General features: G+C 45.4%; 1 protein-coding gene and 2 non-coding genes across 3 annotated transcripts in view; all 3 read left to right on the forward strand.

The window, feature by feature from the left end:
- Positions 1-26,522, forward strand: part of LOC140723084 (NACHT, LRR and PYD domains-containing protein 3-like) — a 767,011-nt gene that overhangs the window by 638,028 nt on the left and 102,461 nt on the right. The window lies entirely within an intron of this gene.
- On the forward strand, positions 22,662-22,755 carry trnai-uau (transfer RNA isoleucine (anticodon UAU)). The gene is made up of 2 exons: positions 22,662-22,699; positions 22,720-22,755. It is a non-coding gene; the product is annotated as a tRNA-Ile (tRNA).
- On the forward strand, positions 24,947-25,019 carry trnav-cac (transfer RNA valine (anticodon CAC)). The gene has a single exon. It is a non-coding gene; the product is annotated as a tRNA-Val (tRNA).

Below are 26,522 nucleotides of genomic sequence, written 5' to 3' on the forward strand. Positions count from 1 at the left end.
CGTAAGTTTGGTGTTCAATCTGTGTTTGGAAATTCCTCCCCGCCCCCCGCCCCTGTCATCTGTCTGTCAATCGGTGGAAATTCGGCAGAATCTCAGGATGCTGGAAACCTGCACCAAAAATGGAAAATAGTTGAAGCCATTCTGATGAACGATTGTGAACCCAAATCACTAAGCTTGTTCCTCTGGAAATGGACGTATGCACAAGCGCATGTTTGGTTATACTTAGTGGAACAGTGAAGAAACCGCAACTTTTCACCTGTAAATTATCCTGGCACCACATTCCCTGTAATTCCTGGAAATGTGTTCAGTAGAACAGTTGCTCACGTGGTTCACAAGAGTGATCTCAGGAATGAGAGGGTTTATGTATGACAAGCATTTGATGACTCTGGGCCTGTACTCTATGGAGTTCAGATGTATAGAGGAGGACGGGATCATATTTAAACCTACAGAGTGCTGAACAGCCAGGATATAGTGGACATGGGAAGGATATTTCCATCAGACGGAGAGTCTGGGGTCTGAGAAGACAGCCTCGGAATAAGCAAGCTTCCCTTTAAAACTGAGATGAGAGAAACTTCTTCAGCCAAAGAGTCGTCGATCTGTGGAGTCGGTTGCAACCGATGGTGATTGAGGCTGTCACTGGGTATATTTCTGGCAGAGGTTAATATATTATTGATCGCTGACTATTGATCATTTTTGTTAGCCAGACTGCTAGAGAATTAAGTGAATACAGAATGTTAAAGGCAGACTTTACAGTTTTAGATTCTTCATTCCAAAATGGCTGCAGTGTTAACCTTTTTCATAATGAAACTCACAGCATACGATGTTAAGTTTGTTCATTCCCTTTTCGGTTATTTTTGGTGAGCTACTTCCTCCGTTTCCAGGGTAACAGCCCACCAGAGCTGCAAGAAGAGTTGCACGTTTTTTTGTCGTTCTGTGGTCACCGCCTCTCAGGGTAGGGACAGTGGCCTCGGGAGCAAATGTAACAGAATGATAGTGGGAGGAAAGGATGCTGTGAGTATTGACAATTTGCCTGACATCGCATTTAATTTACACCTACATCAAACGTTTTTTTATCAGTGACGGATGGAAAAACTCTGAACATTAATTTCACTGGGACTCTTATTTGGCGGAAGCTGCTGCTGGCATATTGGATTAGTAGCAGGGCATTCGGCCTCTGTTCTGTTCCAGCATTCTCTGATCCTCTGACCTCAACTGAACTCTGATTTCAGCGGTCCAAGCCTGCACAGCCTGCAACACGTCACTCCATTGAATGTCAAGAAACTGACTGTGTTCTGCGGAATTAAACATTAAAACCAAACTCCTGCTTTTTCTTTTTTTCCTTTGAGGAAGAGAATTCCAAAGACACACTATTCCCCCTCGTAAAAATAATCTCGTCTATCTTCACCTGTTTGAGTTTCCCTTACAACAGCAAACATATTGTCCACATTGCTGTCAAGATGTCTCGTCATGTTACGTATGAATAGCAATCGCTCAACTCATTTATGTAAACAAGCGGATAAAGTCTCCCCTCATTGATATAAATAGCAGCGAATACTATTGCCTCCCAACCTTTATCTACGAATACAGTAAAAAATCCGACATTCATTCAATTCCTCAGACACCTCCCTCTGCAACAGAATCCTAGAATTCCTGAATGGATGACCTCAGTCAGTCCTGAACGGGAGCAGCATCCCCAAAACCATCACACTGAGCACGCACCCCGCCAGGCTGTGCTCAGTCCACTGCTGTTCACTCTCCTGATCCACGACTGTGCTGCAACACACAGCTCGAACCACATCATTATGTTCGCCGATGACACGACGGTGGTGGGTCTCATCAGCATGAACGACGAGTCAGCTTACAGAGAGGAGGTGCAGCGGCTAACGGACTGGTGCAGAGCCAACAACCTGTCTCTGAATGTGAACAAAACAAAAGAGATGGTTGTTGACTTCAGGAGGGAACGGAGCGACCACTCCCCGCTGAATATCGACGGATCCTCGGCAGAGATCGTTATGAGCATCAAATTTCTGGGTGTTCACGTGGCGGAGAATCCCAGCTGGTCCCTCAACATCAGCTCCATAGCAAAGAAAGCCCAGCAGCGTCTCTACTTTCTGCAAAGGCTGAGGAAAGTCCATCGCCCACCCCTCCATCCTCATCACATTCTACAGGGGTTGTATTGAGAGGATACTGACCAGCTGCATCACTGCCTGGTCCGGAATTTGAATCATCTCGGATCGCAAGACCATGCAGCGGATAGTGAGGTCAACTGAGAAGATATTCGGGGTCTCTCTTCCCGCCATTACGGACATTTACACTACAGGCTGCATCCGCAAAGCAAACAGCATATGAAGGACCCCATGCACCCCTCATACAGTCTCTTCTCCCTCCTGCCATCTGGGAAAAGGCACCTATGCATTCGGGCTCTCACGACCAGACTATGTAACAGTTTCTTCCCCCAAGCTATCAAACTCCTCAATACCCAGAGCCTGGACTGATGCCTTACTGCCCTATTGGCTTGTTTATTATTTATTGTAATACCTGCACTGTTTTGAATACTTTATGCAGTCCCGGGTAGGTCTGTAGTTTAGTGTAGTTTTTTTTCTGTGTTGTTTTTTACGTAGTTCAGTCTAGATTTTGTACTGTGTCATGTAACACCATGGTCCTGAAAAACGTTGTCTCATTTTTACAATGTACTGTAGTAGCAGTTTTGGTTGAAATGACAGTTAAAAGTGACGACTTGACTCGACTTGAAAATTGATGCAAATGCTTATTCAGTGCGTCCACCATTTTATTATCGCCCATTACTGTCTCTCGATCATGGCTTTCCACTTTCGCCTCGCTAGTACACTTTGTGTATCTGAACAAAAAAACTTTTCTTTAACCATATTGGCTAGCATTATAATACATTCCTTCTTTAACTTTTTAATGTGTTTTATTTTGCCTTCTGCTGGCATATAAAATTTCCCAATCATTTAACTTCCCGCTAATACTTATTGTATTGCATGCCTTCTCTATGCCTATGATGTTGGCGTTGCATAGTGTTCTGTGCCACGGTTGTATCATCTTCCTTTATAACACATCTCCAATTTAGAAAGTATATATTGTGTGCTTTCGAAATTCCTTTCGGAAACTACAGACTGTTCTGCTGTCATGCCTGCCTGTGTTCTTTTCCAATCGATTCTGGGGAACTCCTCTCAAATGGCTTTGTAATTCTCTCTACTCCACTGTAATTTTGATGCATCCTTTTTTTTCAAATTTTGAGAGTGAGTTCGATCATATCGTGATCATTTTCACCAAAGTCCTCTGATCAATTCCGGCTCATTACACAGTATCTCCCGGTGGGCTCAACCTCGAGCTGCTCTGAAAAGCCACCGCGCAGGCATTCCCGAAACTCTGTCCCTTGGAGTCCAGGATCAACATGATTTTCCCCGTCTTGCGCAATATTTTAAACCCTCAGGACGATTATCATACTGTCCTTTCGGCAGGCGTTTTCTATCTCATGTTATATTTTGTAGACCAAATCCTTATTCTGGTTTGGGTTGTCTGTAAATATAACTCACATAATGGTTTTTATCATCACAGTTCGTTGTTCTATCCACAAGGATTCAACACCTTGCAACCCCATATCACCTCTTTTAAATGAATTAATTTCACATTTAACCAACAGAGCAACGCTGCCCCTTCTACATTCTTGGCTAGCCTTTTACTGCAATGTATATCATTGACATTCTCCCAGTTATAAGTAACGATTCAATGATTTTTACAACATCCTATACTCGTATTCCCATATGAAACTCTGCGGGAAGTTCTTCAACCATGTCCAGTACACTACGTGCATTCAAATAGAACACCTTCAGTCCAGTATTCACCCATTCCTATTTTTCTCGCCTTTTACGTTCCATCTTATCCGACTGAATGCAATTTTGTTTAAACCCCCCCAGAAAATTCCAGCCTACCTGCCCGCCAGCACATTAGGCTCCTCTGCTTCAAGAGTAACCCGTCCCTTTGGTAAAGATCGTTCCCTCTCCAGAATCTCCTCCAGAAACTGCAACGCGATATCATTCTAGTCGTCAATGTCAATTGACTGAAACAGCAATAAATCGTCCCTGTGTTCGATTACCCCAGCAACAATCAGCACACTTCAAAGATTATCTGTCCGACGTTAGTGGATGGTCGCATATCCGGGTCCTGTGATAGTCACCAGCTGCTCATACGACCATCTTCCACCAGCTCACATAACTGCATTTACCCCTGATCGGTGGGGTGGAGGGTGGAAGTGGGCTAAGCAGGTTTGCTAACCATGTTTGCTCAAATGTGATCTGCAGTCTAGCGGAGGAAAGGAGATCTTTACAACTCTTTTATTTGGTCCATCTGCAGAAAAAAAATCTGGGCATTTTCCAGTGGAGAAGCGGATAAAGAACCTAAAGTATGAAAACGGTGCAACTTGTTTTCAGTGGTGCAGATAATGGAACACACCGGGAAAAATAAAAATATCCTGTTTACTTCAATTACAGCTTTCTTCAGATGTATTTTTTTTCTGATGTCCAAAGTTGTCAATGATGTAGTAAATATAATTGTTAACATATACTCACTGCGTCTAAAATACGTTTAACACGTTTCACATATTGTGATACTGCAAATAAATGTCGTTTCAACCAGGCTATGCACAAAAAGAAAGATAATTATTTCACATCACATATCAGATTAATTACTTTCAGAAATAGATCTAGCTAACCCTTTATAGTTCAGCACATGCAGAGGCATGGAACACGCCGCATGTTTGTATAGAATGAAATAACACACATTATTGATAATGATTTTTCAATAATTAGACATGTTTGCTCCAATAGGAGTGAACATTCAAGACAGAGTTCTCTGGAAAAGGGGACGGATGTGAAACACAGTCTTGATCAATCTGCCCGAAATCTTCGCCGACCACAATCAGACTCATCTCTGGGACCTCATGAACAGCCACTCTCTGGAATGGAACTACAGATCAGCGGACAGGAAGCAGAGTCGAACACGAGGAAATCTGCAGATGCTGGAAATTCAAGCAACACACACAAAATGCCGGTGGAACGCAGCAGGCCAGGCAGCATCTATAGGAAGAAGTACAGTTGACGTTCCGGGCCTTGCCTGTTCTCCATCTCCCTCTGGTGCTTCCTCCTCCTTTCTTTCTCCCTAGTCCTCCCGTCCCATGATCCTTTCCCTCTCCCTTTTCCCAAACAACTTTCCAGCTCCTCCACCTCCTGTCTTCTATCATTTTGGATATTCCCCACCCCCTCCCACTTTCAAATCCTTTACAATCTTTCCTTTCACTTCGTCCTGACGAAGGGTCTCGGCCCGAAACGTCGACTGTAGATGCTGCCCGGCCTGCTGCGTTCCAGCAGCATTGTGTGTGTGTTGCAGGAAGCAGAGTGTCATGATGTAACGTCGGAATGATCACGGGTTCTTGATTTCAATAGGTAGAATGTTCTACACTGTCAAACAGGTCACTGCTCACACTGAAGTTATCATTGCTTGAATTACATCACTGTCACTGCGGTTCAACCTCAGCCGACTGAACTGAGATGATGATCTCACTACTGGCCTCGCGGATAAACTCATTACTATTTCACGCCCATCGTTGACCATGTTACTCATGTTGTTGTGTCTGGAGACTTAAATGTGACCACAGTGATGATGTAACTGCGATTCCTGGTCACTCGCTGAACTCCATTCCAAAGACACCAATAATTGAAATTCCTCCTCTATGCATAGAATTCAATTGGCGATTTATTCACTGCTGTTGTGAACCTTGCAGCCAGCTGATTTTCGATTCTCCAGATGAAAGTGATCAGCAGAGTGCAATCCTGTTTTCTGTACATTACTTGTTTCGTTTTTATCTGCGTGGACCGCAATGACAATACTGCTCAAAGTGACAGCGGAACTAGCAGCACAGGTAGAGAATTATTCCAGCTGCTACTGTCCTGCAGCTTCACCGCTAATCTCTAAAGCAGGATCACCGCCTACACCGTGCACTGGATTTTCCCTTAAAGGTGCAGTTCATATCACGTTATCACATTGCTAAAAGATTGGAATTTGTCAAATTGCATCTGGTCTGGTTTTTATGCAGTATAGGTATCCACTGCGCACTAGATTGGAAATTATATCAAATGCACATCAAAAGATAGTTCTTTTTTTTTACAGAACGAGCGACGAGGCGAAGTGATTTAAGATCGCAGTAATGCAGTTTCGTGGAGACACGTTACTCATTTCAACTTTAGCTTCCACGCAGACGATGTTTAATACTCTACCTGTCTACCATAAACATTTGCAGTGGATAAATCATAATCAGCATTGACTACATTACATCTGGCGGAGTATTGCATTGTCACAGGTTACGAAGGACAGGTGTAAGAATATTCATAATATCAATGGCCGCTCACACGTCGACAAATATAAAAGCTGTTTGTTCAGCGAGAAACAAACTCAACAGTCAACACCTCAGCATTTACATCATTAATGGGATTTCCTGTACCCTAAAGATCATGATCATATATGCTGATATTTTTTCGCAAGAATATCAGTAAACACTGAAGTTGTTGCGGTAGAACGTTTATTGTGTTTAATTTTAATCATTATATTAGGCAGGGGTAGCACACCGAATAGACCGGAGAAAGCGCAGGCTGGTGGGTTGGCAAGTTTGCAGACGACACACAGGTTGGTGGTGTAGAGGATTGTTGAAAATTGCAGAGAGACATTGATAGGATGCAGCAGTGGGCTAAGAAGTGGCAGATGGAGTTCAACCCGGAGAAGAGTGAGGTGTTACACTTTGGAAAACAAACTTCAAGGCAGAGTACAAAGTAAATAGCAAGATTCTTGTAAGTGTGGAGGAGCAGAGCGATCTGGGTACATGTCCATAGTTCCCTGAAAGTTGCTTCACAGGTAGATAGGGTATTTAAGAAAGCTTATGTGGTGTTAGCTTTCATAAGTCGAGGGATAGGGTTTAAAAGTCGTGATGTAATGATGCAGCTCTATAAAACTCTGGTTAGGCCATACTTGGAGTATTGTGTCTAGTTCTGGTCGCCTCACTATAGGAAGGATGTGGAATCATTGGAAAGGGTACAGAGGAGATTTAACAGGATGCTGCCCGGTTTAGAGTGTATGGATTATGATCAGAGATTAAGGGAGCTAAGGCTTTCCTCTTTGGAGAGAAGGATGATGAGAGGAGATATTATAAAGGTGTACAAGATATTAAGAGGAATAGATCGAGTGGACAGCCAGCGCCTTTTCCCCAGGGCACGACTGCTCAATACAAGAGGACATGGCTTTAAGATAACAGGAGGGAAGATCAAGGGCGATATCAAAGAAAGTTGTTTTTTTACTCAGAGTGGTTGGTGCGTGGAATGCACTGCCTGAGCTAGTGGTCGATGCAGATACACTAGTGAAGTTTAAGAGACTACATACAGGTATATGGAGGAATCTAAGGTGGGGGAGGATTATATGGGAGGCAGGGTTTGAGGGTCGGCACAACGAAGGGCCTGTAATGTGCGGTACTATTCCATGTTCTTATCGCACAGGGTTACACATCAGTAAGACTAAAGGGATTCTTTGCACACACATCGAAGAAATTTGTGATTTATACGTCAAATCTAAATGTGATTGCTGTTCAGTTGATTAGCATATAAAGAACCTGAAGTTACATGATCATCTGCCGTTTGTATTCAGTGGCTGGACGTAAGGGTGCCTACAGGAGCATGCAATGATATATTTCTTCGGCACTTACTCTGCAATGGTTTATTGAACGTTACACGACAGTGCTTGCCTGACTTTTTTTTTGTGGCAAAGAAATATGTTTAATAGAACATATATACTTTTAATCAAAATTTTCCCAGCTTGAAACACATTCTTTTTCAAATTTATTGCTATCGACAATTCGAATAAACGTACCCGTTCCGCTGCTTCTAGATCTCTAAGCTGAATTCTAAGGGAATTCATTGCAAACGCAACAGAGATAAATAACAGTCAGGAAGAGAAGTTTTAGTTCAGCCTTTGCAGGCTTACAAATATACCATGTCTCTGGAAAATGAAAACAATTCTAGTTTCCATAGACTTTGTTGAAATGCCATAGGATTGCGGACACTGCTCAAATGAGAGGAAACATTCCAAGGAACCGAATAAAGAGGAAAAAATAATAATAAAATAATCCGAATAACACATTTAGAGCACTGGTGAATGTTTATTTCTGTGTGATCTTCAATCGAGGGTAAATTGTACAAAGGTACAGCGGCACGTTTGCTTGCCAACAAATACAAAGTCACTTTACAGGAAAATGCTGATTCTGCCTGGATTAAAGCGCATCCTATCACTCCGACACATTGCAGACAGCAGAACAGCATCATCTGCCATACAGTGGAAATCTCTGTCTGTCTGCGGCCTGGGCTTTGTATGCGGTGTGGGGAGGCTTATGATCATTGGCCATACAGTGGAAATCTCTGTCTGTCTGCGGCCTGGGCTTTGTATGCGGTGTGGGGAGGCTTATGATCATCGGCCATACAGTGGAAATCTATGTCTGTCTGTGGCCTGGGCTTTGTATGCGGGTGTGGGGAGGCTTATGATCATCAGCCATACAGTGGAAATCTCTGTCTGTCTGCGGCCTGGGCTTTGTATGCGGTGTGGGGAGGCTTATGATCATCGGCCATACAGTGGAAATCTCTGTCTGTCTGCGGCTTGGGCTTTGTATGTGGTGTGGGGAGGCTTATGATCATCGGCCATACAGTGGAAATCTCTGTCTGTCTGCGGCCTGGGCTTTGCATGCGGTGTGGGGAGGTTTATGATCATCGGCCATACAGTGGAAATCTCTGTCTGTCTGCGGCTTGGGCTTTGTATGTGGTGTGGGGAGGCTTATGATCATTGGCCATACAGTGGAAATCTCTGTCTGTCTGCGGCCTGGGCTTTGCATGTGGTGTGGGGAGGCTTATGATCATCGGCCATACAGTGGAAATCTCTGTCTGTCTGCGGCCTGGGCTTTGCATGTGGTGTGGGGAGGCTTATGATCATCGGCCATACAGTGGAAATCTCTGTCTGTCTGCGGCCTGGGCTTTGTATGCGATGTGGGGAGGCTTATGATCATCGGCCATAAAGTGGAAATCTCTGTCTGTCTGCGGCCTGGGCTTTGTATGCGGTGTGGGGAGGCTTATGATCATCGGCCATACAGTGGAAATCTCTGTCTGTCTGCGGCCTGGGCTTTGTATGCGGTGTGGGGAGGCTTATGATCATCGGCCATACAGTGGAAATCTCTGTCTGTCTGCGGCCTGGGCTTTGTATGCGGTGTGGGGAGGCTTATGATCATCGGCCATACAGTGGAAATCTCTGTCTGTCTGCGGCCTGGGCTTTGTATGCGATGTGGGGAGGCTTATGATCATCGGCCATACAGTGGAAATCTCTGTCTGTCTGCGGCCTGGGCTTTGTATGCGGTGTGGGGAGGCTTATGATCATCGGCCATACAGTGGAAATCTCTGTCTGTCTGCGGCCTGGGCTTTGCATGCGGTGTGGGGAGGCTTATGATCATCGGCCATACAGTGGAAATCTCTGTCTGTCTGCGGCTTGGGCTTTGTATGCGATGTGGGGAGGCTTATGATCATCGGCCATACAGTGGAAATCTCTGTCTGTCTGCGGCCTGGGCTTTGTATGCGATGTGGGGAGGCTTATGATCATCGGCCATACAGTGGAAATCTCTGTCTGTCTGCGGCTTGGGCTTTGTATGCGGTGTGGGGAGGCTTATGATCATCTGCCATACAGTGGAAATCTCTGTCTGTCTGCGGCCTGGGCTTTGTATGCGGTGTGGGGAGGCTTATGATCATCGGCCATACAGTGGAAATCTCTGTCTGTCTGCGGCTTGGGCTTTGCATGCGGTGTGGGGAGGCTTATGATCATCTGCCATACAGTGGAAATCTCTGTCTGTCTGCGGCCTGGGCTTTGTATGCGGTGTGGGGTGGCTTATGATAATCGGCCATACAGTGGAAATCTCTGTCTGTCTGCGGCCTGGGCTTTGTATGCGGTGTGGGGAGGCTTATGATCATCGGCCATACAGTGGAAATCTCTGTGTGTCTGCGGCTTGGGCTTTGTATGCGGTGTGGGGAGGCTTATGATCATCTGCCATACAGTGGAAATCTCTGTCTGTCTGCGGCCTGGGCTTTGTATGCGGTGTGGGGTGGCTTATGATCATCGGCCATACAGTGGAAATCTCTGTCTGTCTGCGGCCTGGGCTTTGTATGTGGTGTGGGGAGGCTTATGATCATCGGCCATACAGTGGAAATCTCTGTCTGTCTGCGGCTTGGGCTTTGTATGTGGTGTGGGGAGGCTTATGATCATCGGCCATACAGTGGAAATCTCTGTCTGTCTGCGGCCTGGGCTTTGTATGCGGTGTGGGGAGGCTTATGATCATCGGCCATACAGTGGAAATCTCTGTCTGTCTGCGGCCTGGGCTTTGTATGCGGTGTGGGGAGGCTTATGATCATCGGCCATACAGTGGAAATCTCTGTCTGTCTGCGGCTTGGGCTTTGTATGTGGTGTGGGGAGGCTTATGGACCGTAAGGAAACAACTTGACTTTTCTTGCTAATTTCTGGTTCAACAGCAGCAGGATTTTACAGGAAAGTGAGATACAGTGCCCATGTTGAAGATTGGTAATCTACTAGTATATAAGGATGACATGAAAAAAAAATAATAATAATAATCAACCGTCGCAAAGAATACTTACTGACCACTCAGTGATCTGATCCGCATTGCGCTGGAGGGAACCCAGATGCGGACAGTTAACTCCATCATTATTATCGTTGTATCTCTCTCTGTCTCTCTCTATCTATCTCTCTCTCTGTCTCTCTCTCTCCCCCCCTCTCTCTCACCCTTTCTCTCTCTCTCTCTCTCCCTCCCTTTCTCTCTCTCTCTCTCTGACTGTCTCTTTCACTCCAACTCTGCCCTTCCTCCCCTTGTCTATCTTTCTTGTCCACCTGCTACTCCTGTCGAACATGAGAGCACATTTGCACAGATGGCTGACGGTCCTTTTCTGTCTCAGAAAACCTCTACTTTCCACGCTAATGCCGCTCTCTTTCAGAACCGCTGTTTTCTTCCATTCATCTTACACCAACCAAGATGGATCAAATGTGATTATTGACTAATTTACCGCTTTGCTAACCCGGGTGTTTTGAAGAAAATTCATATACTTGCTCATTTTGGACTTATTTCCTTTTCAAACTTGTTAAACAGGTGCAGTAAAATATTTTTAAAATTAATTTTATTAATTTCAGGATACGTGGTCACAGCAACACTTATCTACACACTTCTTCCTCAGTCACCTGGTAGACCAAGGGTTAACTCTTCCTGTAGCTTTACAGAAGTCTTTTCAGGGTAGGCTGCTGACGTCACCGGAGATTATTTTCTCTCTTCTTAATAAGAGCCCCGTTTACTCGGTTCCCCCAGTTTCAGCGAGAGCAGCCTCCCCTGCCACGGACAGATAAGCGGAGCTGCAGTGTCAGGGAGAGTGAGGACGGATTGGCTCGTTCTGTCATGGATCGGAATCCGGGAAGCGCAGCCTGCAATATAACGGGAAGTGGGAGAAGTGTATTCTGGATGTTTCCATATATTTCTACAAATTACTGGGTATCGGTAGATTTTCGAGTTACACATGCTCTCCTTGCCATTCAGGTGGTTTTCTTCCCCGTCCTCGCCATTATTGCTCTTCCTGGTGAGTCTCTTTATTACGTCACCGCATTTTTCTTATCACGTGTACCTCTCATTATAATAATTAATGATGCTGTCGCACTGCAATCTGTTAATTAAACAAACCTTTTTCCTATGCACTTTGGTGGTTTTCTGTCCCGACGATCTCTGTTCAAGAGAGTATGTGGTGGCAGTGGTGATGATCCAGAGCAGGTTTACGAGAATGGTCCAGCGATTAAACGATCTCACGTATCAGGCGCGTTTGATGGCCCTGTGCCTGTATTCGCGTAATTTAAGCGGTTGTTAACTGAGACATTAACGTTTATGTAGAGAAGGCAGGAAGACAGTTTTGGAAGGGAAACACGTCAACCATGATTTAAGTAGCTTATGGTCCTGTGGCGTGGTCAGGCTGGCTCAGTTAATGCTTCTTGTGTAATGGTTAAATTTCTGACGAGTAAACTTACTGACAGTCGCTCGGCACAGCAGCCTACCACCGAGACGTTGAACCATTGCATATTAAAATGGATCTCCGCTTTCCATTCGCTTTCTCCTCGCCGCGAGAATGTCTGCGATGAATCAAGATTTTGTTTCCCCTCACTTGAGGGTCAATTGCAATTAAACTGGGTTCCAACCCCTAGTCTTTCCGTGGCTAATCGATCTGATCGGTCATCGGTAGTCCAGGATTCCCGTGAACTTAACCAGGTCACTCCGCTGTCAGGACCTTCGGCCGTGGCGACCAAATTATCGAAGTGTCTTTCGCATTTTGGCTCCTATCTCGCCCTATAGGCTTGCGGGAGTTCCTTAGAAAACGTCGTTCGTTCTTCACGTTTCTACATTGGGTGTCGTTCAGCAGCGGCATTACGTTCTCTAAACTGTGAACATTTATCTCAATGGCTCCGCTTCCGCGCGTTTTGCGTTCGCCAGCTCTGTATCCATATTTCTTTTGCTATCGTTTCAGTTGGCAGCGTGAGGCTGCCGCAGAATTGTGTTGGATAAATCATCTAATTATCTGCCTTCCAGCAGAAAGAATGACGTTAGTGTGACGACCCCTCCTCCGTTTATCTCTGATCATCTCCAACAACATCGGTGCGATTAGAAAGTTAATAAATTCGTTAGTTCCTTTCCAACTTTCATCTGCTGACCGAGGTGCCACTGAAGCAAAGGAAGCATTGTCTCCGGAATATAATCACTGGTTGCATCTTCTGGCTCTGGCCACCCTCCTGCCCACTGTGTTCATAAAATGCATTTTCCGATTAGGACCCAAAAATTGTAAAATGCAATGATCTTTAATATATATTTTCACGCCAGCTGCATTTGACCGTGTGTAAAGCCTAAGGAACATATTTCTGAAAACATGATTTTTTTTCTGAAAACATGATAGACCACTGTAAGTTCTTGAAATGCTGACCATGAAGTATTGTTCTGGTGACAAATCAGTTTCACTGTTGCTGAAAAAATAAGGCATTTTCGAGACATTAATGACTGGCATAGGATTGTAAACGCAGAAGTACAAGGAGGAGCTGGTGAGACTCGTGGTACGATTTCAAGGTAATACTCACTCAATGTTGGCAAACAGGAAGTGACGTGCAAAAATAAGGTTTTGGACTACATCTGCAAATTCAGCAGCCCTGGCTAAGGATCAGGGACGGGAATTTGCGCCTCACCCAGAGATGGTGGGTGTCAAGAATAATTATTTCACGGAGATTCGGCGGAGCATCATTCCGATCTTTTTCCCTCAGCATGTACGGAATTTCACAACCATCGGCCATCGTTATCTGTGTTCTTCGCTTTCCGTTTCATTGCTGATATTCGATCGAACAGATTGCACTAAGATTACACTACTTTGCAAAACTGTTTAATTTTATTCAACTGGTAATCGCTACGATTATATTATTCTGTCAGGTACAGTCACTTCAATCATTGACACACATTACACTCGTTTTAAGAGAACTCTTCCTGTTGTATTTACCCTGATGGTTTATTCTTTTTGGCAGTGAACATGGTGACCATATTCATCCTTTCTCGGGGAAAGTGCGGCCTCTCCAGAGTTGTCACTTGCTATCTGGTTGCCATGGCAGTGGCGGATCTTCTGGTTCTTATCCTGGACCTGATATTGAGCAAGATTCCACTTACGTACATTCATCCCGTCGTCTTCACCCGCTCAATGCCCAAGGGGTGTAATATCCACGCTGCTCTGATTTACACCGCAACCGACTGTTCCGTCTGGTTCACCGTCACGTTCACCTTGGATCGGTTTGTCGCCATTTGTTGCCAAAAGATGAAAACAAAATATTGCACGCGGAAAACCGCGGCGGTGGTTTTGGGAACAGTGACTGTGATCAGCAATTTAAAGAATATTTACTGGTATTTTCGACTGTCAAAGGAATACACATGGATAATTGCTCCATTCATTTGTCAACAGAGGTATCATTATTACAAATTCACGAATCAAATTGATCTATTTTATTCCTTCCTCACCCCTGTACTCCCATTTGTGCTGATTCTGCTGACGAACGGCTTCACTGTCAGGCACGTCTTAATCACCAGCAGATCCCGCGGGAGACTCAGAGTTCCCGGTAACGGACAGAGCGCCAGAGACCCGGAGATGGAGAAACGCAGGAAATCCCTTGTTTTATTGCTGATGGTCTCGGGTAATTTCATCCTGCTGTGGGCACCTTACAGTGTGTTCTCTGCGTGGGATCGGCTGAATTATCTTCCCATGCGTTTTCTTCCGCCAGATTCCCTTCTAGAGCTGGGCATCATTCTGCAGCTTTTGAGCTGTTGTACAAACACGGCCCTTTACGCCGTTGCACAGGCCAAGTTCAGGGAGCAGCTAAAGAGTGTGGTAAAATCTCCGCTTGCCCTCATTGTTCAGAAAAAATCGTGACTTAGCGGCGTCGCCCGTCCGGATACCACTATATATTGCGGGCACTTTCTGTCCCTCTTGGCCCGGCGATATCCTTATTCCTGTCACACCTCACAAGCGGAAATTGCACAGACAAGCCCCTTATGCAGCTGCAATGCTGGTCCCGAATTCGCTGGCTCATTTCCCTTCTCTGCTCTACTGATTGTAGTGCATTTCGCCCCATGGTTCCACTGTACATTCCTCTGTCCTCCCGATTCGTTGGTCCAGCTTCAAGGCCATATTCCTGCGAGGGCATCTCTGTTCCCGAAACAACCCGTTCATTCCCGACAGTGGCGGCTGAATTGCTGCTGCGAGTCCATCGACCACTGATTTGGTGCCTCTTCCTGCAACCACGCTGAGCTCGTCAGTCTCATGTACCCGGCCTACAACTTGCCACACCGCCCTCAGATCAGGTTGTACCCGTTCTGACACCAATCTTGTCTCTCGATCTCTCTGTTCCCAACTCCAGGGAGAGGTTGTCTACCGACATATTTTACAAAGCCATGCTACTGACTCCAACAGTTATCCTGACGATACTTTCTGCCAAACGGACACTCGCAAAAGTGCTATTCCATTCTATCATTTCCATTGATGAGAGTTTCATCTCCAGACATTTTACAGTCAATGGAGATTCCCTTCCGCCACGATCGATGCTGCTATCAGCATTCTCTGACGCATTTCCCCCAGGTACCATCACTCCATCCCACCCAGAATAATAAAAAAGGATTGGGTCTCCTTGTCCTCAGGTAACACGCCACGAGCCTCCGCATGCAAGATATTTTACCGTAACTTCCACCATCTCCATAGCCACTCTACCACCAGGCACGACTTTCCCTCCCCCATCTCCGGTTCCTGCTGATCGTCCTCTGCGCGACTCCATTGACTACCAGCGGTCCGCACAAGTCTCCCTTATTCCTGTAACCGTACTGCAGACATTTTTTCCAGCAGGTACTGGTTATTCCTGGACAACGGAGATCACACTGGCGAAAAAATGCATTTCCAGTGTCCGCTGTATTGCAAGAAATAAAATGCTGATAGTCTATCCAGCTACAATCGTCAAAAACCCATTGTCATCAATGATGTCATTTACAATCCCTGTTGCCGCGGACAGAATTGTCCTGAAAGTTGTTATGGGCTAGATATTATCGAGTTTGGAGGAGAGATATTTTTGAACAAGGGCCCCATCGAGTGCCCACACGGACAGAGGGAGATAGGAACATTATTTGTTGTTATTCTGATCTCAATAATATCGGGAATAGCCCAAAATGTTCACAGAAAAAGCTCGCTGTTTTATTTTTAAGTATCACATGGTATCGTGTTTATACTTGGAGGGATCTGATGTGACCGGGTCTTTTCCCGACACATAAATAGTTCTACTAGTGGTGACATTTTCACACATGAATCAAACTGCTTATCCTGTGAATCTCAAATATAACGATAATACCTGAATACGAACACGTCCGTCAGCTAAACCATACTACTAAACATGAATCGCAGATATCAGTGGCAGTAAGGACAGTGGTCATCCAGACCCAATTCAGATTAGATTCGAATAAATGTGTTGAACTGGCAATTGTCGCTGAACGGATAACAGGTACAGTGCCTGTAAAAATATTCACATCCCCCGCCCACCCACCCCTCCCCCACTTTGAAGACCCTTGTAGCCATAGGCACTCGCATGGATCCCGGCTATTCCTGCCTTTTTATTGGCTACGTGGAACGGTCCGTGTTCCAAGCCGACAGCGGTGTCACTGCCCGAAATCTCCCGCGGGACACTGACGACAGCATTGCTGCTGCTTCCTGGACGCTGCTCGTTGATTTCATCAACCAGCTCCAATTTCCAACACGCCTTTAGTTTTACCTGATCCATTTCCAATCTCTCTTTCTCTGTCTTCTGAGCCAGCTTATCTACTGTCGTACATCATAAGTCCATCGACTCACGCAATTACCTGAACTATACTTCTTCCCATAGAACCATTGAACCATAGAACACTACAGCACAGTACAGACCCTTTAGCCCTCCATGTTGTGCCGACCCATGTAATCCTTTAAAAAAGTCGTAAACCCACACCACCCCATAACCCTCCATTATTTTTCATCCATGTGCCTGTCCAAGAGGCTCTTAAATACACTTCATGTTTTAGCCTCCACCACCATCCCCGGCAAGTCATTCCAGGCACTCACAACCCTTCGTGTAAAAAACTTACCCCTGATTTCTCCCCTAAACTTCCCTCCCTTAATTTTGTACAAATGCCCTCTGGTGTTTGCTATTGGTGCCCTGGGAAACAGGTACTGACTTCACCATATCTATGCCTCTCATAATCTTGTAGACATCTATCAAGTCCCCACTCATTCTTCTACGGTCCAAAGAGAAAAGTCCCAGCTCTGCTAACCTTGCTTCATATGACTTGTTCTCCAAACCAGGTAACATCCTGGTAAATCTCCTCCGCACCCTCTCCATAGCTTCCACGTCCTTCCTATAATGAGGTGACCAGAATTGAACACAATACTCTAAGTGCGGACTCGCCAGAGATTTGTAGAGTTGCAACATGGCCTCTCTACTCTTGAACTCAATCCCCCTGTTAATGAAGCCTAGCATCCTATAGGCCTTCTTAACTACCCTATCAACCTGTGCAGCGACCTTGAGGGATGTATGGATTTGAACCCCAAGGTCCCTTTGTTCATCCACACTCATAAGTAACTAACCATTAACTCTCTATTCAGTCCTCTGGTTTGCGCTTCCAAACTGTATCACCTCACACTTGTCCGGATTGAACTCCATCTGCCATTTTCCTGCCCAACTCTGCAGCTTGTCTGTATCCTCTTGTAAGCTTCTACAACCTACAGCTCCATCCACAACTCCTCCAATCTGCGTGTCATCCGAAAACTTACTCACCCATCCTTCCGCCTCTGCATCCAGGTCATTTATAAAAATCACAAAAGGCGGGGTCCCAGGACGGATTCCTGCGGCACTCCCGTAGTCACCGACCTCCAGGCAGAATACTTTCCTTCTGTAACACTTACCCAACAGGCCGGTATATGTCTAGGGGAAAAGGAGATCCAACCACTCACCAACTCCACCTCCCGTACACGCAGGTGCTGTGAGAATCAAGTTTATGCCTCGCGTACACACACAGTATCAAACTCACACCAGATACCTTTATGGAATACACTTTAAAGATTTTACTAAAACTAAAAGAGTACTATGCAATATAGTATATATGAAGGAAAATAAATAAAGTAAAAGGCGCCAACTTATCAAAGTTCAGTCAGTTTAGTGCACATCGTTGGAGCTCAACCATCGAACCATTCGACCCCTCGTCACTTTCCTCCGACCTCCACGTCCCCGCACCTGGGACCACCCCCGGTGGTCGACCGAGCAGTGCAGCGCACGTCCACCTTCCTCGGCGTCTTCTTCCCGACTCCCCTGAAAACCCGCGAAAACCCCCAAGCTCCCAGCCCCACAAGCCAAAATAACATTCCCCATTGGTTAAAAAATGAATACAATCCCCATATCAGCAAGTCCAAAGCCAAACAACTGCGAGAGAAAACACTTATCAGACATAAAAGCATTCCTACTCTAGAAAACCAAAGAAGCCATTTTAATTAACATACCCTGTACATTGTACACTTCTACAACTACCCTCTTCTTTCTGCCTTTAAGCCAATTTTTTATCCAAACAGCTAAGGTTCCACATCCCAATGCCTCATGACTTTCTGGATGAGTCTCTCAATAGGGACCTTGTCAAATGCTTTGCTAAAGTCCATGTAGACCACATCCACTGCCCTACCCTCATCAATTTCTTTTGTCACCGCTTCAAAAAAATCAATCAGGCTCCTGAGGCACGATCTTCCCTTCACAAAGTAATGTTGACTATCGAGGAGTAGAATGTACTTCGCCAAATGCTCGTAGATCCTATCCTTAAGGATCCTTTCCAGTAGTTTGCATACCACCGACGTAAGACTCATCGGTCTATAGTTCACAAGTTTCTCCCTATTGCCTTCTTTAAACAAGGGAACTACATTTGCCATTCTCCAGTCCTCCGGCACTTCCCCTGCAGCCAAAGAGGATTCAAAGGTCATAGCTAATGCTCCTGCGATCTCTTCTCTCAATTCCCAGAACAACCTGGGGTGTATCATATCCGGCCCTGGGGATTTAACAGTCTTAAGCACTTCATCTTCCTTAATCTCCACATTGTCAAGTGCACAGGCCATCTCAACTTCGACCTCATCCTGATCAAGATCCTTTTCACTTGTGAATACTGAAGCAAAGTATTAATTTAGGACCTCCCTTAACTCCTCTGCCTTCAGGCACATGTTGCCCTCTTTATACTTTAGCGGTCCCACCTTCGTTCTCGTCATCCTCCTATTTTTCACATACGCATTGAACGCCTTGGGGTTCTCCTTAATCCTACATTCCAAGGCCTTCTCATGCCGCCCTCGAGCTCACCTAAATCCTTTCTTTAGTTCCTTCCTGGCTACACTATATTTCTCATAAGCTCCTCCTACTTCCTGCTTCTTATATCTAATATATGCTTCCTTTTTCCTCTTGAAGTGTTGCCTCACATGCTTTGTCAGCCAGGGCTCCCTCTTCCTATCATTTTTTCCTTGCCTCAGTGGGACAAACCTATCCTGAACCCAGCTCAAGTGATCCATAAACTTTTCCCACATTACTTCTGTGCTTTCCCCTTTGAACATTTGTTTCCAATTTACTGTTGCTAGTTCCTGCCTCATCCCTTCAAATTTAGCCTTTCCCCAGTTAAGCACTTCACCATTTCGTCTGATTTTATTTCTTTTTCATAGCTCGGCAGAAGCTAAGGGAGTTGTGGTCACTCTCACCAAAATGCTCCTCCACCAAGAGGTCTGTCACCTGACCAGGTTCATTCCCCAGAACTAGATCCAGTATAGACTCTCCTCCCGTCGGCCGGTCCACATACTGTGTCACGAATTCTTCTTTAACACACCGGACAAATTCAGCCCCATCTATCCCCCTTGCAGTCAGGAGGTACCAGTCAATATGAGGGAAGTTGAAGTCACCCATAACTACTACCCTGTATTTCCAGCATCATTCTAAAATAAGCCTGCTTATCTGCTCCTCGGTGTCTCGAAGGCTATTTGGGGGCCTATAGACTACTCCCAGCACAGTGATTGATCGCTTCATATTTCTGACATCCACCCACGCCGACTCAGTGGACACTCCCTCTGCAGCGTTCTCCCTTTCTATAGTCGGGATATTATCCCTGACCTGCAATGCCACTCACCCAACCCCACTTTTCTACCTCCCATCCTATTCCTTTTAAAAAACCTGAACCCCGGTACCTGCATCATCCAATCCTGCCCTTCCTTCAACCAAATTTCGGTAACAACCACAACATCGTAGATCCACATCCTAATCCATGCTCTAAGTTCATCCCCCTTGTTCCTAATACTCCTAGCATTGAAATAGACACATTTCAACCCCTTTAGCTGGCTACAATTATGTTCTGTCCCCTTCCTCATCAACTCAGAACTCGTGGCATCATGCTCTTGTCCTTCTACCATAATCCCTGCACTCACATTCTAATTCCCACCCCTCCCCCTGCCAAACTAGTTTCAAGCCTCACCAACAGCTCTATCAAACTTGCCCGTCAGGATATTGGTCTCCCTGGGATTCAAGTGCAACCCGCTCGTTTTGTACAGGTCACACCCGCCCCAAAAGAGGTCCCAATGATCCAGAAATCTGAATCCCTGCCTCCTGCTCTAATCCCTCAGCCACGCATTTATCCTCCACCTCATTCTACTCCTATTCTCACTGTCGCGTGGAACAGGCGGTAATCCCGAGATTACTACCTTTGAGGTCCTGCTTTTCAACTTCCTTCCGAAATCCCTGTAGTCGTCTTTCAGGACCCTTTCCCTTTTCCTACCTATGTTATTGGTACCAATATGTTCCACGACCTCTTGGTGTTCTCCCTCCCACCGCAGGATATCTTGGACGCGATCAGAAACATCCCGGACCCTGGCACCTGGGAGGCAAGCTACCTTCCGAGTTTCTTTCCTGTGTCCACAGAATCGACTGTCTGAACTCCTGACTATAGAGTCCACTATTACTACTGCCTTCCTGCCTTCCTCTTCCTTTCCCTATCCTTCTGAGCCACAGGGCCGGTCGGCATAACTGTCTGTGTGCTTTTATCTATCTATCTATCTATCTATCTATCTATCTATCTATCTATCTATCTATCTATCTATCTATCTATCTATCTATCTATCTATCTATCTATCTATCTATCTATCTATCTATCTATCTATCTACTCGTCTGTCTTGCTGCCTGACGTCTGCTGTCTGTTTTAGTCTGGTTGTGCTGTATCAGATATTGCGAATTTGATGGAGCGTAATTGACAAGGCGATTATCAATCAGAAGCACTGTGGAGTTTGAGAAATGATTACTTTCTCAGTATTACTGGACAGATTTACAAAGGCTGACTGAATGTCGCGATCCAATAGGTAGCGTTTCGGTAACTAGCTGTCTCTCACTTGGTGCCCCAGATTTAGCGGCATTGATGATATATTATTGGAGGGACCTCAAGTGCGAAAGGTAAGTGAACGTTCACATGATCTGGCTGAGAAAATGTAGCACTGCGAGCGGATAATGAACTAAAATGAAATTTAAAATTTTCAGCCATAATGTGGGGTCTGGACACACAGAGTAACAACCTACAACGAAAGATTCAGGAAAAGATGAAGATTAACATCAAGTAATCTGTTCCCAACCAGGGTCGAGTTCCAGCGTTATTATTCCAACATATCAAAGGATGCCTATCATTGACCCCTCTGGGACCAGGCTCAGAAATTGTGCCTGAATCATCTCGTTTAGTTCCCAATCATTCCCAGGTTCCACTACCTACAAACACCTGCTTTCCATCAGCAAAGGCAGTGTAAAAATCCTGTGACCACAACTAGGAGCTGGCAGTTTGTTAGTCGACTCGTGTATGAGTAACCTCGTTCCATGGTTCTTAGGACTATGAGTTCTAAGTCTAGCATCGTTTCTGAATTCTCTACTAAAACCAAGACTCCGGGTAAAGACTCCTTTGGCACCCATTCCACGGTCGCTACGACGGTAACGCCTCCCGACTCGGCCTCCGCGCCCGTGTTCAGCACTTGGGTTCGTTCCACCGCCACGTCCTTGCGACACTGCCATCCAAGTCTCAACACTACATTTTGCCGGGGAATGGTTAGATGCCACTGTTCCTTTAAGAATCAGACTGCAATTGTTGTCTGCCACCTTCGCTCATGGAAAGTTCACCTGCTGAGTACTGAGTGCTCACTTGTTCTCCACCATCCATAGCTCTCTGCTTACATCCGCATGATCATATAGTTCCCCATCTCCCCACCCCCCTTCTCTCCATCTCCCCATCCGGTAGAGTAGCAACACCTCCCCCACCCGCCCCCACTCCATACCAGACAGTGATGCAGCCTGTCAGAATCCTCTCCAGAAGTTGTTTGAGTTTATTCATTAATCTCCTAATGAAGTACTGGATAGCCGCTGTTTTGCCTTCCTCATAACTGCATCGATATGTCGGGACCAGGTTAAGTCCTCAGAGATCTTAACACCCAGGAACCTGAAACTGCTCACTCTCTCCACTTCTGATCCCTCTATGAGGATTGGTATCTCTCTCCTTTCTGAAGTCCACAATAAGCTTTTTCGTCTTACTGACGTTCAATGCAAGGTTGTTGCTGCGACACCACTCAACTAGTTGACATATCTCGTCCCTGTTCGCCCTTTCGTCTCCAGCTGAGATTCGACCAAGAATGTTTGCATTTTCAGCAAATTTATAGATGGTATTTGATGTGCACATTTGCTGACTCGATATACAAATGGATGTAAGGAAGATTGAGGGATATGGCCAGGGTAGGAAGGAGGGATTAGTTTGAGTTCCTTTGATTTGCTTTTTAGCTAGTATGGCAACACATTGTGGGCCGAACGGCCGTTTCACGTGCTGTATATTTTTAGACTCTATATCTGTAAATTCCTTCTAAATTTTCTTTCCATATGTAAAAGCACGTGTTTGCAGCTCTGGGCTCTAGTGGCGCAATCAGTTAGCGAGCGGTACTTATATGGCAGTACGCGGCGGAGAAATGCCGAGGTTGTGAGTTCGAGCCTCACCTAGAGCACTCGTGATTTTTAATGCTTGCAGTGCCCGGGTGACTAAGCGTCTCTCAAGCTGAGCATTCCAATAAAATGTTACATTTGATTATGTGCTTCTGAGATAACCTACGTTATTTGTATTTAACTGCGAATCGATGCACCTTTGAGTGTGATCTGAGCAGGAGAGTGTAAGTTTACAAACGTTGCAAGAGATCCTCCCTCATTCACTAAAAGGCATGTGCCCGCAGGGCTACAAACAATCTCCCTGCTTGGTTCTTTAGTTCAACACGCGCAGCCTCACTTTCCGTTGTTGAAAGTGTCTGAACAGATGGTTTCTTTGCTGAATTAAGGCAGAATTGTCCCCCACATTCCTGTCTTCTTAGTTCAATTAACCAAATGGTGAAGCAAAGATCTCTACCTTTCCTGAAGCCATGCTTCCGAAACCCTCTAATTACACCTCATCTTGGTTCGTTGTGTTGTCGATTAAACTCAATATTTACTTGCATCGGCGAATTGTTTCAGGCACCTGCGAAAAAAAAGATATTAATCGTAGCCTCAATAGGCACAAATGGTATGGAGATGCTGACATCTCTCTCCCCCTCTCTCAACATGAATCTGCATTCGTCTGTACCGAATTATAAAATAATTCTCACATATCCGGAGTTCACCAAGCCTCAGTTAAAGAGACGACAGCTCCCTCGTTTCTGCTGACGTGCTTCCGGCTGGAGAGTGATCACTCCACTGCGACCTCAGAGCTGATCGACTTGCCGCTCCGTTCCTGAAGGCTGTTGTTACCAATATAATTTTCCTTCACAATAGGTTGTTTAATTGGCCGTTGATGTTTTGGTCTGGTTGCGATCCGACGGAACAGATTGGACCGTGATCATTAATGAAATATCAGTGTGACGGTGTGTCTGGTGTCAGTGCGGATTCGGTGGGACGATTGGCCGTGATTCGTTACTGTACAGCTGGCATCATCTCACAAGTAAACCTGGCTTGTAACGCGTCCTGTTGTATATAAATGTATCGGCACGTGGTTCACTCACTTGCTTCAATTAACCTGTAATCTGAGGTGATGAGAACGGACGAGAGAGAGACAGGGTGAGAAAGCTTAAAGGCACTGTTAAATTTAGCACGTGAGCCCGAGCGCCACCCTGTGGAGACTACTGGAAGCTAGAGTACAGAAGGTGTTTTAATTCCTTGCCTATTAATACAACACAGTTTAGTTAACTGTCACATGTCGCGCCTTAACTAACACCCGACAGGAAATTGTTAATGCATATCTCTGTATATGGCGCATAACCATAGAACCATCGAACAGTGCAGCACAGAAACAGGCTTTTGGCCTTTCTTGGCTGTGCCGGACCATTTTTCTGCCTTGTCCCAGTGACCTGCACCTGGCCCATATCCCTCCATACACCTCGCATCCATGTACCTGTCCAAGGTTTAATTAAATGTTAAAAGTGAGCCCGAGGAGATTGAGAGGGGATCTGATTGCAACATATAAGATTATTAAGGGATTGGACAAGATAGAGGCAGGAAATATATTCCAGTTGCTGGGAGAGTCCAGTACCAGAGGGCATGGTTTGAGAATAAGGTGTAGGTCATTTAGGACAGAGTTAAGGAAAAACTTCTTCTCCCAGAGAGTTGTGGGGGTCTGGAATGCGCTGCCTCAGAAGGCAGATAGGTATCTTATGGACAGGGGAATCAAGGGATATGGGGACAAGGCAGGAACCGGGTATTGATAATAGATGATCAGCCATGATCTCAAAATGGCGGTGCAGGCTCGATGGGCCGAATGGTCTACTTCTGCACCTTTTGTCTATTGTCTATTGTCTATTGTATTTACCACTTCATCTGGCAGCTCATTCCACACTCCCATCACTCTTTGTGTGAAGAAACCCCACCCCATGTTCCCTTTAAACTGTTCCCCATTCACCCTTAACCGATGTCCTCTTATTTTTTTTTTCTCCCCGGCCTCAGTGGAAAAAGCCTGCTTGCATTGCATCATAATTTTATATACCTCTATTAAGTCTCCCCTCATTCTTCTACGCTCAATAAAATAAAGTCCTAACCTATTTAATACTTGTTACTGCAAACGGAAAGGAACAGTGGGAAATGTTTTGTACTTATTGCTGCACTTCAGAGCAGGGCGGGGAAGGGGGGGGGTGCCTCGGGTCATTGCTCAAGAGCGTAAAGCATTGAGCGCTTTGCACGGTTTCTGTGGTGTAGTGGTTATCACGTTCGCTTCACACGCGAAAGGTCCCCAGTTCAATCCCGGGCAGAAACATTGTTTGGGCTCCAGTGCTTCAGATGAACTTGAGACTCAACTTTTCAGTTTGTGTTCAAGTGTATTGTCCTGGGCATCCAGGTGTAAATATAATGAACATTCGCTTTTCTAGCAAAGCCCATTGTACTTCAAACCTGGCAAAGGTAAATTAAAGAAAGAAGAATTAATAGAAATTATATATAATTTACAGGAGAACATAAACGGATTTAAACCTAAGGAGGTTCGTGGATAACGTACACTGCGTAACGGGCGAATTAGCCGTCAAACCAGTTGTCATGTATTGTCGCATGAGGATGCATTGTGGTTTCAACGGAGCTCGCATCTCAAATGTTCCCATCCAGAGAAACATCAGGAAGAATAACCGTGTGCTGCAAAATTTCAAACCTATTTAAAATGTTAAATCGCTTTCTTTTTCCTCCTCCTGTATTCCACTCCTTCCTAGTCCCACCATACAGACTCTCTGTTCAAATTCTCCGCCACCGTATTCTAGGTTCAAGCTTTTCAGTTTGCCTCACCCCCCCTCTCTCTCTCTCTCTCTCTCTCTCTCTCTCTCTCTCTCTCTCTCTCTCTCTCTCTCTCTCTCTCTCTCTCTCTCTCGCTCTCTCTCTCTCTCTCCCTCTCTCTCTCTCTCTCTCTCTCACACGTGCGCGCACGCAAACACACACACACACACACATACACACACACACACACACACACACACACACACACACACACACACACACACACACACACACACATATTGAATCTCTCTGTTTCTCTTTGTTTTCTCTGTCGCGAGCAGCGCCACAGCCAACCCACGTCAACCGCTCAAATATTTGTGCTTCGTACAGTTTAAGCCGCGGTGGAAACAGTTGGTAACATCAACACCTAATATTTTCAGGGCTTGAATCTGCGATCTTCCGGTGATATATGCAGCGCAAACAGAAGTCAAATATCTTACCATTGGTATCGCACATTCCATTCTTGTTAAAAGCCCAAGGAGGAAGGACTGATAACAACACTGACATCGTGGTTCTGCGGGAATGTCGAAAAGTATGGTTAAAACCTTCCTGTATAGTGACGGTAATGTAGAACAGGAAAAATGGGTACTGTTTAGTTTTGAGATGAGGTGACGGTGGGAGATCGCATATTGGTACAGAATTGGGATCACGGTCCTTTTCAATATATCGAATTGAAACCGCAAGGTTCTTCCGCAACGTGAACGTCAGGAATAAATACCTATCTCGGAATACGCTCCGCCCCTGACTCAACGCGCAGACCAGACCGTGTAGAGTTACTCCGAAATAACTGCCAATCTTTCTCCGGTTATACTCTTAACTCTATCACCTCATTAAAGTCTTACGACCGGTCATTCTGATCAAACCGGCCACAATTATATTGTTTAACATTTCGGCAACGTAATGACCAGTGATCCTTTACTCCAGGATCCGCACAGTGATGTGAAATGTTTGAAATGTATGCCACTGAAAAGTGATCAGGGAAAATGTATCCTGGGATATC

Source organism: Hemitrygon akajei, unplaced genomic scaffold (genome assembly GCF_048418815.1).
Source record: "Hemitrygon akajei unplaced genomic scaffold, sHemAka1.3 Scf000100, whole genome shotgun sequence".
NCBI lineage: Eukaryota > Metazoa > Chordata > Chondrichthyes > Myliobatiformes > Dasyatidae > Hemitrygon > Hemitrygon akajei.